Raw genomic sequence first — 13,295 nt, forward strand, 5'->3', positions numbered from 1 at the left:
CTATGTCCTATGTCCTCATAAATCACTGAAAATGCCTGGCAATTATAATATTTTGCTTTTCAAAATATATCTCTTACCTCTGCCACTCATACCCAAAAGCAGCACAGAAGTTATTTATTAAGCCATGTGACAGAAAAGTGAAGTTGCTCAGTCATGTCCGACTCTTTGTCGATCCCATGGACTGTGGTCTACCAGGCTTTTCTGTCCATGGGATTTTCCAGGCAAGAGTACTGGAGTTGGTTGCCATTTCCTTCTCCAGTTATTAAGCCATAGGACCTGATAATTGATTCATAAATTGTGATCACTGTATCTAGAATTCTTTGCAGTATGTACAAATGTGGCACTTCCTTCCTCATTCTTTCACACAGCAAGAATTTATTGAACACTCACTGTCTGCCAGGTAAATGATGCCAGAAGGGTAAATATGTTATATAGAAGAACATACATAGATGTATATATAATATGACAGAAAAATAGACTTATATAAAACTATGCTATGGCAGCCAAAGACAGAAAACAACCAGCCAATTCTACCTGAGGGTAGTAAGGAAGTCTTAACTAGAGAAAGTGATGGTTGAACTTGGACTTAAATGATCCTTAAATATATAAGTGATAAACAGCTACTGTTTTTCTGAGTAGATATTGTTGAGGTGTTAGATTGGGAGGTATTCTCTTCTATTACTGATTTCCGTTTTGTGAGCTCATATACTATATTTCTGTATTTCTAGAAAGCAACATAAAAAAATTTCCCCATGATAACAAGCATATCCTCAAATATTTTTCCTTGAAGTGGAACTTAAAATATCTATTTTTTGTCATCAGGTAGTTAAAATTTTACTGTTATTAGTGACCATTGTTTTCAGATATCATTACTGGCTCACAAAACATGATGTTAAAAAGAAACATATAACATACATACCCACATATAGCCACACACATAATGTGTATGTCTATGAGCAAGTGTACATATCACACACACACACAACACACACACACACATACCATTTAGAAAAAGCTCTGCATGCAGAAATGAAATTAGTAACCAGCATTTCATGAGTATAATATTCGATTTAAAGCCTAAAAAAGAATGTAATTAACATTAAATGCTGGTTTGAGTTTCTAAAAATCAGCTAAAGATTATGTTTACAAAAGCAGTATTGATGCTTTTCAACTCTGACTTTATTAAAAATATTAATTTTGTTTCATTTTAACTCATCTTCTGTTAATTCAATAACGTGAAGCTTGTTCTCATTTACTCCTTTATTTCCCACTATAGTCTCTGTCCCAGTTCACTGCCTAACAAAAGCATATCATTTGACATAGGGACAGGCAAGAGAGAGTGAATAGCTCATTGAAAATCTATCTCAGCTTGCAGGAACAGCTAATCCTCAGGCATGCCCTGCTTTAGGGGGAGGTGTGTCAAGCACTCCAAATATTAAGACTTAAACATAGAGCCAAAAATGACCCAGAAAAAAAAAAAAAAGCCATGAACCAAAACGTAACTGCAAGTGTTTTTGCAAGAAACAAGCAGGTGAATTAGGAGTGGAAGAAAAAGTCTTCATGACCAAACAGACACCACCATTGGTTTTGCAGCTCTCATCTCTCTTCTTGAGATAAATTTAGGAGTAAATTTGAAGACATTGATCAGAAACTAGATAATTTCTTGTCAGTGTTCAAGAGAGAAGTACCTTCTCCAATTGGCAGAGAGAGCCAATAGGAAAGGTGAGAAAGGCTCTGAAAGAACATTCAGCTCTGGCTTAACCAAGATGGGATTTGTCATTATCTTCAAGACCTGGCCAGTTTACAGTTCACATCTGTTAGGGAACAGGCAGCTATACATTTTCTACATAAATTCCAACTGGCCACTGCTTATTTGCATCCCCTCCTTCAAATCCAGCCATACCAGGTCCTCTGAGGCTAGTTGACCAGTAGCTGAGAAGAGACTTTTTCTCTATCAATGCATAATTGGTCATTGATGAACAAACAAGCAGTCACTCAGACTACTTGAGTCTACCTAGGAAAAAATTTCCTGACCATCTTTCCAGATGTTCATGTCAGTCACCACAATCTCCATATAATTTACAAGGTATTAAATGTCAAATAATGAATCTTTTCAGTTAGCATCTTGGCAGATGATAATAGCAGCACAGTTTATGTGAGAAGCCAGCACAGCCAGCACAGACTCCCACTAAAAGTGCAAACAGAAAACTGTGAGCACTGGCCCCAGATCCTCCTAGAAAAAGGCTGCCATTATACTCCATTACAGTTAAAGCTATGTATGCACTTCCTGGATGGCATCCAATCACATAGCACTTTTCCCTCTGTTACTTTTTTTCACTCTTTTTTAATAAAAACATGCCCTCTTAATGGCTAGGCAGTGGTTTCCAGTAAAGAAATAAACTGAAAATCAACCAGGGGAATGTGTGCTGAAAGTAATTAGAGATTTTTTAAAATGACCATTAACAAGATAATTCTTTGTAGTCAACTTTATGTGCTATGTGGCATGCCATATGGATCAAAGACTCCAGTCTAATACATAATTCAGAAGTGCCAGAAAGTACAAATTAAATGAGGGGAAACTGCAAAGGAAAGGTGGAGTCATTTATTTAAGACTTGAATATAGCTTACAAATTTTAAACATGTTCAAGATTTGTCTCCTTTCTTTGAGTTCTTCCTTGAATACTTGGAAAGATATTTTGGAACACATAGGTTCTGCACAAACTCAAAAGAAGCAAAAGATAGAGTAATGAAAGGAGTCTCTTTAGGAAATTAGTTATGTACTTTTCCAATTATATTCTAAAATAAAGATGATTTGCTCTTCAATGTTCAAATTTGGAAGAAAGTCAACATAAAGCAATTGGAAAAGATGTTGAGCTTTAGGGAAAAGAGAAGGTTCAAGGAATAAATGAAGAGACAGTATAAGAGCAAGATCCTTGAAGTCAAGCAGACCTGGTTTCCTATCCCAGATCTACCACCTTGATTCATTCAATAATTATTACTTGAATGTCTACTATGTGCTAGATATTGTACTGATAAAAGCAACATGATTGCTGCCCTCATGGAACTTACATTATATGAAGAGTAATGTAGACAGGCACTGAACGAACTAATTAAAAAGAACATCAGTGAATTCTATGAAGAAAATTATAATAGGGTAAACCGACAGGAGTATCTGCAAATCTACTATAGATTGGATGATCAGGGAAGGCCTCTCTGAAGAGGTAACATTTGAACCTGAATGATGAGAAGGAGCCAGCATGTGAAGACCTAGTTAAAAAGTATTTTAAGCAGAGGGAAAAGCAAAGACAAAGGGTCTAAGACAAAAATGAGTTTCACTTATTAAATAATAGAAAGAAGATCAATGTATTTGGAGTTCAAGTATGAAGGATAGAGTAGAAAGATGAGGGTGGGCAATAGATATGAGCTTCATCTGGAGAGGGGCTACCACGGTTAGGTGCTGTATTTCATAAAGACTCATTTGTTATCTATGAGACTTTGGGGAAGTTCCTTATCTCTCTATCTCAGCTCCCTCACTCGTAAAAGAGAGGGATGATAAGAGCATTTACCTCAGAAGATTATTATGAAGATAAAAAGAGATATTTGTAAAGCATCCTAAGGGATTTGATTTAGGTCATACCAGAATAGTCCAGTGGTTTCCCCCACTTTCTTCAATTTAAGTCTGAATATGGCAATAAGGACTTCATGATCTGAGCCACAGTCAGCTCCTGGTCTTGTTTTTGTTGACTGTATAGAGCTTCCCCATCTTTGGCTGAAAAGAATATAATCAATCTGATTTCAGTATTGACTATCTAGTGATGTCCATGTGTAGAGTCGTCCTTTGTGTTGTTGGAAGAAGGTGTTTTCTATGACTGCTGTGTTTTCATGGCAAAACTCTGTCAGCCTTGGCCCTGCTTCATTATGTACTCCAAGGCCAAACTTCCTTGTTACTCCAAATATCTCTTAACTTCCCATTTTTGCATTCCAGTCCTCTACGATGAAAAGGACATCTTTTGGGGGTGTTAGTTCTAGAAGGTCTTGTAGGCCTTCAGATGGGTCCAGGGGATTATATCTGATAGACAGAGTGCCTGAAGAACTATGGGAAAAGGTTCATAGCATTGTACAGGAGGTGGTGAAAAAAAAACATCCCCAAGAAAAAGAAATGCAAAAAGGCAAAATGGCTGTCTGAGGAGGCTTTACAAATAGCTGGGAAAAGAAGAGAAGCAAAAGGTAAAGGAGAAAAAGAAAGATATATCCATCTGAATGCAGAATTCCGAAGAATAGCAAGGAGAGATAAGAAAGTCTTCCTCAGTGATCAATGCAAAGAAATAGAGGAGAACAATAGAATGGGAAAGACTAGAGATCTCTTCAAGAAAACTAGACATACCAAAGGAATATTTCTTACAAGATGAGCACAATAAAGGACAGAAATATTATGGACCTAAAAGAAGCTGAAGATATTAAGAAGAGGTGGCAAGCATACACAGAACTATACAAAATAGATCTTCATGACCCAGATAACCATGATGGTGTCATCACTCACCTAGAGCCAGACATCCTGAATGCAAAGTCAAGTGGGCCTTTAGAAACATCAATACAAACAAAGCTGGTGGAGGTGATGGAATTCCAATTGAACTATTTCAAATCCTAAAAGATGACGCTGTGAAAGTGCTGCACTCAATATTAAAGCAAACTTGGAAAACTCAGCAGTGGCCACAGGACTGGAACAAGTCAGTTTTCATTCCAGTCACAAAGAAAGACAATGCCAATGTTCAAACTACTGCACAATTGAACCCATCTCACACACTAGCAAAGTAATGCTCAAAATTCTCCAAGCTAGGTTTCAACAATACTTGAACTGAGAACTTCCAGTTGTTCAAGTTGGATTTAGAAAAGGCAGAGGAACCAGAGATAAAATTGCCATCATCTATTTTATCATAGAAAAAGCACAAGATTCCAAGAAAGCATCTACTTCTGCTTCATGACTATGCTAAAGCCTTTGACTGTATTCAGTTCAGTTCAGCTGCTCAGTCGTGTCCGACTCTTTGTGACCCCATGGACTGCAGCATGCCAGGCTTCCTTGTCCATCACCAACTCCTGGAGCTTACTCAAACTCATGTCCGTCAAATTGGAGGTGCCATCCAAACATCTCATCCTCTGTTGTCCCCTTCTCCTCCTGCCTTCAACCTTTCCCAGCATCAGGGTCTTTTCCAATGAGTCAGTTCTTCACATCCAGTGGCCAAAGTATTGGAGTTTCAGCTTCAACTCACTCCTTCCAATCAATATTCAGGACTTTTGACTTTGTGGATCACAGAAAACTGGGGAAAATTCTTAAAGTGATGGGAATACCAGACCACCTTACCTCCCTCCTGAGAAATCTGTATGCAGGTCAAGAAGCAACAGTTAGAACCAGACATAGACTAGTTCAAAATTGGGAAAGGAGTATGTCAAAGCTTTACCTTATCACCCTGATTACTTAATATATGCAGAATATGTCATGCAAAATGCTGGGCTGAATGAAGCATAAGCTGGAATTAAGATTGCTGGGAGAAATATGAATAACCTCAGATTATTCATATTTCTCCCAGCAATCTTAATCAGATATACAGATGATACCATCCTTCTGGAAGAAAGTGAAGAACTAAAGAGTCTCTTGATTAAAATGAAAGAGAAGAGTGAAAAAGTTGGCTTAAAATTAACTGATGTATAGAACAGTCTTATGGACTCTGTGGGAGAGGGAGAGGGTGGGAAGATTTGGGAGAATGGCATTGAAACATGTAGAATATCATGTAAGAAACGAGTTGCCAGTCCAGGTTCGATGCACCATACTGGATGCTTGGGGCTGGTGCACTGGGACGACACAGAGGGATGGTGTGGGGAGGGAGGAGGGAAGAGGGTTCAGGATGGGGAACACATGTATGCCTGCGGCAGATTCATTTTGATATTTGGCAAAACTAATACAATTATGTAAAGTTTTAAAAATAAAATAAAATTTAAAAAAAATCTGAAAAAAATGAATGAATAATAGTAAAAAAAGAAAAAAAATTCAACATTTAAAGAAAGAAGATAATGGCATCTGGTCCCATCACTACATGACAAATAGATGGAGAAACAGTGGAAACAGTGACAGACTTTATTTTCTTGGGCTCCAAAATTACTGTGGACTGTGACATGAAATTAAAAGATGCTTGCTCCTTGAAGAAAACCAATGACCCATCTAGACAGCATACTAAAAAGCAGAGACATTACTTTGCTGAAAGAGGTCCATATAGTCAAACCTATGGTTTTTCCAGTTGTCATGTATGGATGTGAGCTGGACATCCATAAGAAAGCTGAGCACTGAAGAACTGATGCTTTTGAACTGTGGTGTTGGAAAAGACTCTTGAGAGTCCCTTGGACTGCAAGGAGATCCAACCAGTGAATCTTAAAGGAAATAAATCCTGAATATTGATTGGAAGGACTGAAGCTGAAGCTTCAATACTTTGGGCACCTGATGCAAAGAGCTGACTCATTAGAAAAGACCCTGATGCTGGAAAAGGTTAAAGGCAGGAGGAGAAGGGGATGACAGAGGACAAGATGGTTGGATGGCATCACCAACTAGATGGGCATGAGTTTGAGCAAGCTCTGGGATTTGGTGATGGACAGGGAAGCCTGGCATGCTGCAGTCCATGTGATCACAAAGAGGCAGACACAACTGAGAGACTGAACTTACAAAGCATAGTGTCTGGCACATAGTAAACATTTGATACTTAGTTATTATATATTAAAACAAGTTTCTGGAGAGGGTGTGGAGAAAAGGGAACCCTCTTACACTGTTGGTGGGAATGCAAACTAGTACAGCCACTATGGAGAACAGTGTGGAGATTCCTTAAAAAACTGGAAATAGAACTTATGATCCAGCAATCCCACTGCTAGGCATACACACTGAGGAAACCAGAAGGGAAAGAGACACGTGTACCCCAATGTTCATCGCAGCACTGTTTACAATAGCCAGGACATGGAAGCAACCTAGATGCCCATCAGCAGATGAATGGATAAGAAAGCTATGGTACATATACACAATGGAGTATTACTCAGCCATTAAAAAGAATGCGTTTGAATCAGTTCTAATGAGGTGGATGAAACTGGAACCTATTATACAGAGTGAAGTAAGCCAGAAAGAAAAACACCAATACAGTATACTAATGCATATATATGGAATTTAGAAAGATGGTAACAATAACCCTGTGTACGAGACAGCAAAAGAGACACTGATGTATAGATCAGTCTTATGGACTCTGTGGGAGAGGGAGAGGGTGGGGAGATTTGGGAGAATGGCATTGAAACATGTATAATATCATGTATGAAACGAGTTGCCAGTCCAGGTTCGATGCATGATACTGGATGCTTGGGGCTGGTGCACTGGGACGACCCAGAAGGAGGGTATGGGGAGGGAGGAGGGAGGAGGGTTCAGGATGGGGAGCATGGGTATACCTGTGGCGGATTCATTTCAATGTTGGGCAAAACTAATACAATATTGTAAAGTTTAAAAATAAAATAAAATTAAAAAAAAAAAAGTTTCTCGTCTGCTGATTTTAACTAGCCTGTATAAATACGTAAGTCCTGGTTCTGCCTTTTATTGGCTGTATGACTTTGGGCATGTTAAGATTATGTGTGCTACTTCCTGACACTTATTGAGCATTTGAAATATGTCCATTAATATTGCTATTGTTATTATTTAAACTCATTCTGGCCTCACAGGGGAGTGGTGGTGGTTTATTCACTAAGTAGTGTCTGACTCTTGGGACCCCATGGACTGTAGCCCGCCAGGCTCCTCTGTCCATGTATTTCTCCAGGTGAGAATACTGTAATGGGTTGCCATTTCCTTCTCCAGGGGATCTTTCCCATCCAGGAATCGAACCCAAGTCTCCTGTATTGCAGGCAGAGTCTTTGCTGACTTGCTATGAGGGAACCCCTAAAGTGAAAGTGAAAGTTGCTCAGTCGTGTCTGACTCTTTGCCACTCCATGGACTATATAGTCCATGGAATTCTCCAGGCCAAAATACTGGAGTGGGTAGCCTTTCCCTTCTCCAGGGGATCTTCCCAGCCCAGAGGTCGAACCCAGGTCTCCCACATTGCAGGTGGGTTCTTTACCAGTTTTCCTGAAGAGAATGGTAGAGAGAGAGGGAGTCAGAGGAAGTGGCAGAAACAGAGAGAAAACAAGTGAGCCTCTTGCTCTAGGATGAAGCCTGAGGGAGAGGAGGCTGAGGCCATAACATTATCAGCTTTGATGACTGAAAGTTGCCTATGCCTGGGTTTTCAGTAGCCTTTTGAGGTCTTTGGCTTGGGCAAGAGCATAAACAGCTAAAGGTAGACAGACTAACCACAGAATTTGGACAATTCAGGGCTGCATAACACCTTTAAAAACAAACATTAGTGATATAATGTTTTAAAGTCAGAACTTTTTTGCACTTCTTTAATTGCATTGCTATATATTGCAAAAATTTAATTAAAATAATTGATTTAGAGAGAGGCATCCTTTTCTTTGTAATGTTTATGATCTCTAACGTTTTAATCCAGTACTGCTGTGGAGCCCAAAATTTGGTTTCAGGCATGTGTTCTCCTTTACTTCACTTTATTCTCTCCATAACACTTATTATAATCTGTCATATTACTTTTTAGCTTTTTTTTGTTTTTAGCTCTCCATGCTCTGAGTCTAGAACATAAGATTTGAAATGCCTTTTTGTCTGTTATTTTCACCACTGCATTCTTAGTGTCTAGAAGAATGTTTGGCACATGGTTGGTGTTCAAGGAATTTGTTGAAAAAGTAAATGAATGAATTATGAGTTGCTCCCCCAGCCAAACTTTCCCAAGAACCTCAAACTGCCTTGAATCAAGACTAGTCCAGAAGTCCCATAATCTCAACTGAAGAAGACGATGAACTTGAGTGAGGAAGGTAAAAAGCTGAGCAGACAGTTTATCCTAGACTATCAGCGGGAGCAATGAAGGCTCTTTGTAACAAGCTTTTCATCTTTTAGGGCAGAGCTCCACCATGATAAGAAGGAATACAAGGGATGCACAAGTCATCCCAATCTTAGGGCTTGCCTGGTTTCCCGCACTGACACATTTTAGGCTTCACACTGGCTCTACTCCTCTACCCTCCTGGATTCAGTACCTCTCTGGGTGTTTGGGACAGAAAAGCTTTATTCCCAGACACTCAGACAGAGAAAGAAGTGAAGCAGTGGGAAGTATATAGCTATTCAAAACTCTGAATACAGGCAAATTTTTACTCAGTCATCTGTGCTTTGGCTTCTTCATTGAAACAAACTGTTTCATATTTTAAGAACCACTTCACCAATTCCACCAGGATCAGGAGACATTTGAGGGAAATAATCCAAGTATATATGAGATGAGAGCATGTGTTCCTAGTCACCAGTGGGCAATTTTGGAAGAAAAGACTGTCTGGAAGAAGGCGCTGTATATTTTAGACTCAGTAGTACACAGGGTAGTGTCAAGAGAGTGGGAAAAGAGAGTGGCAGTACAGAGGCCTTACCATGAGATGAGGGAGGCTGAAGTTCATGAGATGATTTACCATTTGCAAGGACAGTCATCTCTCCCCATCCCAACCCTGCTTCAGTCATTTGAATTACCCAGACTCCTTTTATAAGATGCAAACACCAAAGTGAGAATTAAAAGCAGTGGGTAGAGGTGTCTTAATGCAAATCTGTTCAATGTCACTGTCTTGGCAGACATTTATGTCATTTATGTATTGGTTTTGGTCCACAAAGAAGTACTATTTCTGTAAGAGGTGGGGAGAGATGTTAAAGGGCCACAAGAAACATAGGTAAAGATTTTGGTAAATAATAGCAAATATAAACTGCAGGGCTTTGGGGGTACAGACAGAGATGGAAGATGGTTAATAAGGATGTGAAACCAATGGTATATCCCCATTTCTTCTGAGGATCTGGCTTAGAAGGTCACTAATGACAAAGTTCTTATAATTTTAAACATAGCCTAGCGTTGACCATACTGGTCATGATGTTAGAAAAGGCAGTGTTTGCTGTCATCACGTGGGGAACCAATATACAATGTGCTTTATGAAATGCTGACACTGCTTTCCCTGAGAGTTAGAAGGCATAAGGATGACTAGGAATTCCCTGTGCTTCTATCCTGTGACCACCACTTGTTTTAGTTATTGATCAGTCAGCCACCTCTTTCCAAAATCATCTCACTGTTGTTAGATGACTTTTCTCCCTGACTTTCCGCAGGCCTCCCAGTCATCCTAGGGTATTTCAGGAAATCTGAAAAGTCAGATTCAAGCATCAACTTGGCAATAAACTGCAATTAAATCAAAGCCAAGTTGGACAAATCAGCTTAACCTTTCAGTTTGATCCCTGAAAAGTCACCCAGGGATTTTCCTTTTGCAACTGTACATTAGTCTTCAGACAACTTCAAAAACAAAGTATTGGAATTGATTTGAGATCAAATATCCTTTAATAAGGTCTTTTCTGAAGGATGTAGGGAAGATAAAAGAAAATTGTCTCTGGATGCCCACAGATAAAGGCAAGGTTCAGGGGTCCCTTTTCTCCATATTCTTGCCAACATTTGTTGTTTCTTGTCTTTTTAATAATAGCCATTCTGACAGATGTGAGGTGGTATCTCATTTTACTTGCATATCCCTGATGATTAGTGATGCTGAGCATCTTTTCATGTGATATGCCTGTTGACCATCTTCCTTGGAAAAATGTCTATTCAGGTCTTCTGCATACCTGAAACTAATATAACATTGTATATCAATTATAGTTGACTAAAATGGGCAAGTTGAATAAATATTTGACCGAAGTATAACTGCTAGATAATCCAAATGTATTTTATTACATTTAATAAGCACTTAAAATCCAAGTTGTAGCTACAGTTGAATGATTGCTTTTGCTTTTAAATGTAAAATAAAAGGTAATTTTATATTTAGCTTACATTACATTTTGTTTGGTTACATTGTTAATATGACAAAAAATTTATCATTAGCAAGCTATATTAACTATAAAATTTGAAATTAAAATAAATTGAAATATGGAAAAGTGAACAAAACTAAATATGGAAATTATACAGTAAGAAATTGGTTTATTGATATATGTCAACTTGGTTAATATATTCTATTAAATGGTTTGGTGTAATAATCCTAAAATTTCATAATTTTGAGAGTAAAGGGCACAAACAAAAGTTCACATATAGTTTATATTTATAAGAAACAGAAGATAAAGAATACTAAAAGAAACAAAAATATTATTCATACTTTGATAACTAATTTGATCTTACAATATAACCTAACAACCAAACTTTACCTAACTTAACCTAATTTCATCTAACTTAATCTAATGTCTTACATATTCTATCTATAACTTGTTTTCATGAGACAATATAATGCCTGATTATTTTTAGGAATTTAGATCGTGAAGAAAAAGTAATACCATTTTAAGAATTCTGTTTTATTATTTTTCTATTGTTTTAGCCTTTTTTTTCAATCAGTTCCTAGTCCAGGCACAGATTTAGCGGTTTTTAAGAGTTACATTATGCTCATGAATTTTTATCTTAAAATTTTAGTATTTTTAATCTACATATATGTGGGATTCCCTGGTGGCTCAGATGGTAAAGCGTCTGCCTGCAATGCAGAAGACCCGGGTTCGATCCCTGGGTCGGGAAGATCCCCTGGAGAAGGAAATGGCAACCCACTCCAGTATTCTTGCCTAGAGAATTCCATGGATGGAGGAGCCTGGTGGGCTACAGTCCATGGGATCACAAAGAGTCAGACACGACTGAGTAACTTCACATATCTGAAAGACAAAGGTTAATAAGAGTTTTAACAATTAGCTTATTGCTTTAAAAGTTTTAATTTTTTGCCAATATTTTATGGTTTTTAATCTTTTTTAAATCACTCCCTGGTGCAAGTTCAGCAACTTACAAAATGTGTTGTTTCTGAAATTTTTACTTAAGAAGTCTTAGCATTTTAAAATTATCACATTTCTAAATAATTTTAAAAATTGATTAAAACATACTTTAAGAATATTTTGGTTTTGTTTTGCAGTGCTTTAATTATGTGTGTATTTGTCTGTAGTATGTATGCAGGATATTTATTTTCACTACTTCTTACCTGAGCATAAATCTTTCAAGCTATACCATGCTCAGAAGTTTTAAGGTTTTAATATTCTTAAATCTATACTTCATTCAATCAATGGTAAGAGATTCTAAAGATGTTTTTGCTGCTTTTGTTGTTTAAATTAGTTACAAAAAGTTTCTTTGTATATACTTTTAAATATTGATTTTAATTGCTCCTGAAGTAGATGCCAGTTTAGTAACTTCCTAGTTGCATTTTAATTCAAAGCATCTTAAGAAAGTTATAGTATCTTTTAAGTCTTAAAAATGCTCAGAAAAGAAAAGTTCTAAGTTTTGTGTGTGTGTGTGTTGTTGTTGTTATTGTTTTCTAAGGAGTTATTTTGCTGTTATTTTTTTCCAATTAGGTCCTGACTTGGGCACAAATGTACTGGATTTCTACTTGTACTCTAAAATTTTATACAAATAATACAGTAATTTAAAATTTACATATACTCAAATAATAAATAAAATATTAATGCAAGTGTTAGGAATATTTTTGTGGTTTTTATTGTTTTACAGGTTTTCTTTTTGTGTGTGTTTGTTTGTTTGCATTGGTTTAGTTTGGTTTATGTATTTTTTTTTTCAATATGCTCCAAACCTGGGCACAAATTCAGCAGCTCTCTGGCTACATTGTGCTCCAAAATTAATATGAAAGCATAAGTAATTTACAGATCTCTGCTCCCTCCCTCAAAAAATGATTGATGCAAGTTTTAAGAAAGTTTTTTGTTTTATTATTATATTTTTGTTATACTTTTGTCCCTTTTTTTTTTCAATTTGCTTCTGACCTGGGCACAAATGCAGAAGCTTTATGGTTGCACTGTGCTTCAAAATTTCACATATGGAATATTTATAAAAATTAGTCTCCCAAAAGAAAAATAATTGAAAATTCTTAGAGAAAATGTTAATTTCTCTTAGTTTTTTATGAACATTTGCTGTTTTATGTGATTTTCCATTTTGCCCTGTTTTGGGCACATATTTAGCAGCTTTCTGGATTTGACATTTCATATAAGAAATTTAATATAGTATAAAAAAGGAAAAGTTTTTAAAAGCTGACACTGCTGGTAACTGCAAATATGTAAATCCAGAAATTTTCCATTTCTTCCCAGCAATATTTATACAAACACAATTTATGTTTCTGCTTTTAAAATATATACAATACATTTTACTAAC

General features: G+C 37.0%; 1 non-coding gene across 1 annotated transcript; it reads left to right on the plus strand.

The window, feature by feature from the left end:
• The first annotated feature begins 11,603 nt into the window (after window positions 1–11,603).
• Window positions 11,604–11,675, plus strand: TRNAC-GCA (transfer RNA cysteine (anticodon GCA)). The gene has a single exon. It is a non-coding gene; the product is annotated as a tRNA-Cys (tRNA).
• The last annotated feature ends 1,620 nt before the right edge of the window (window positions 11,676–13,295 follow it).

The sequence above is a fragment of the Bos taurus genome, chromosome X (assembly GCF_002263795.3).
Source record: "Bos taurus isolate L1 Dominette 01449 registration number 42190680 breed Hereford chromosome X, ARS-UCD2.0, whole genome shotgun sequence".
NCBI lineage: Eukaryota > Metazoa > Chordata > Mammalia > Artiodactyla > Bovidae > Bos > Bos taurus.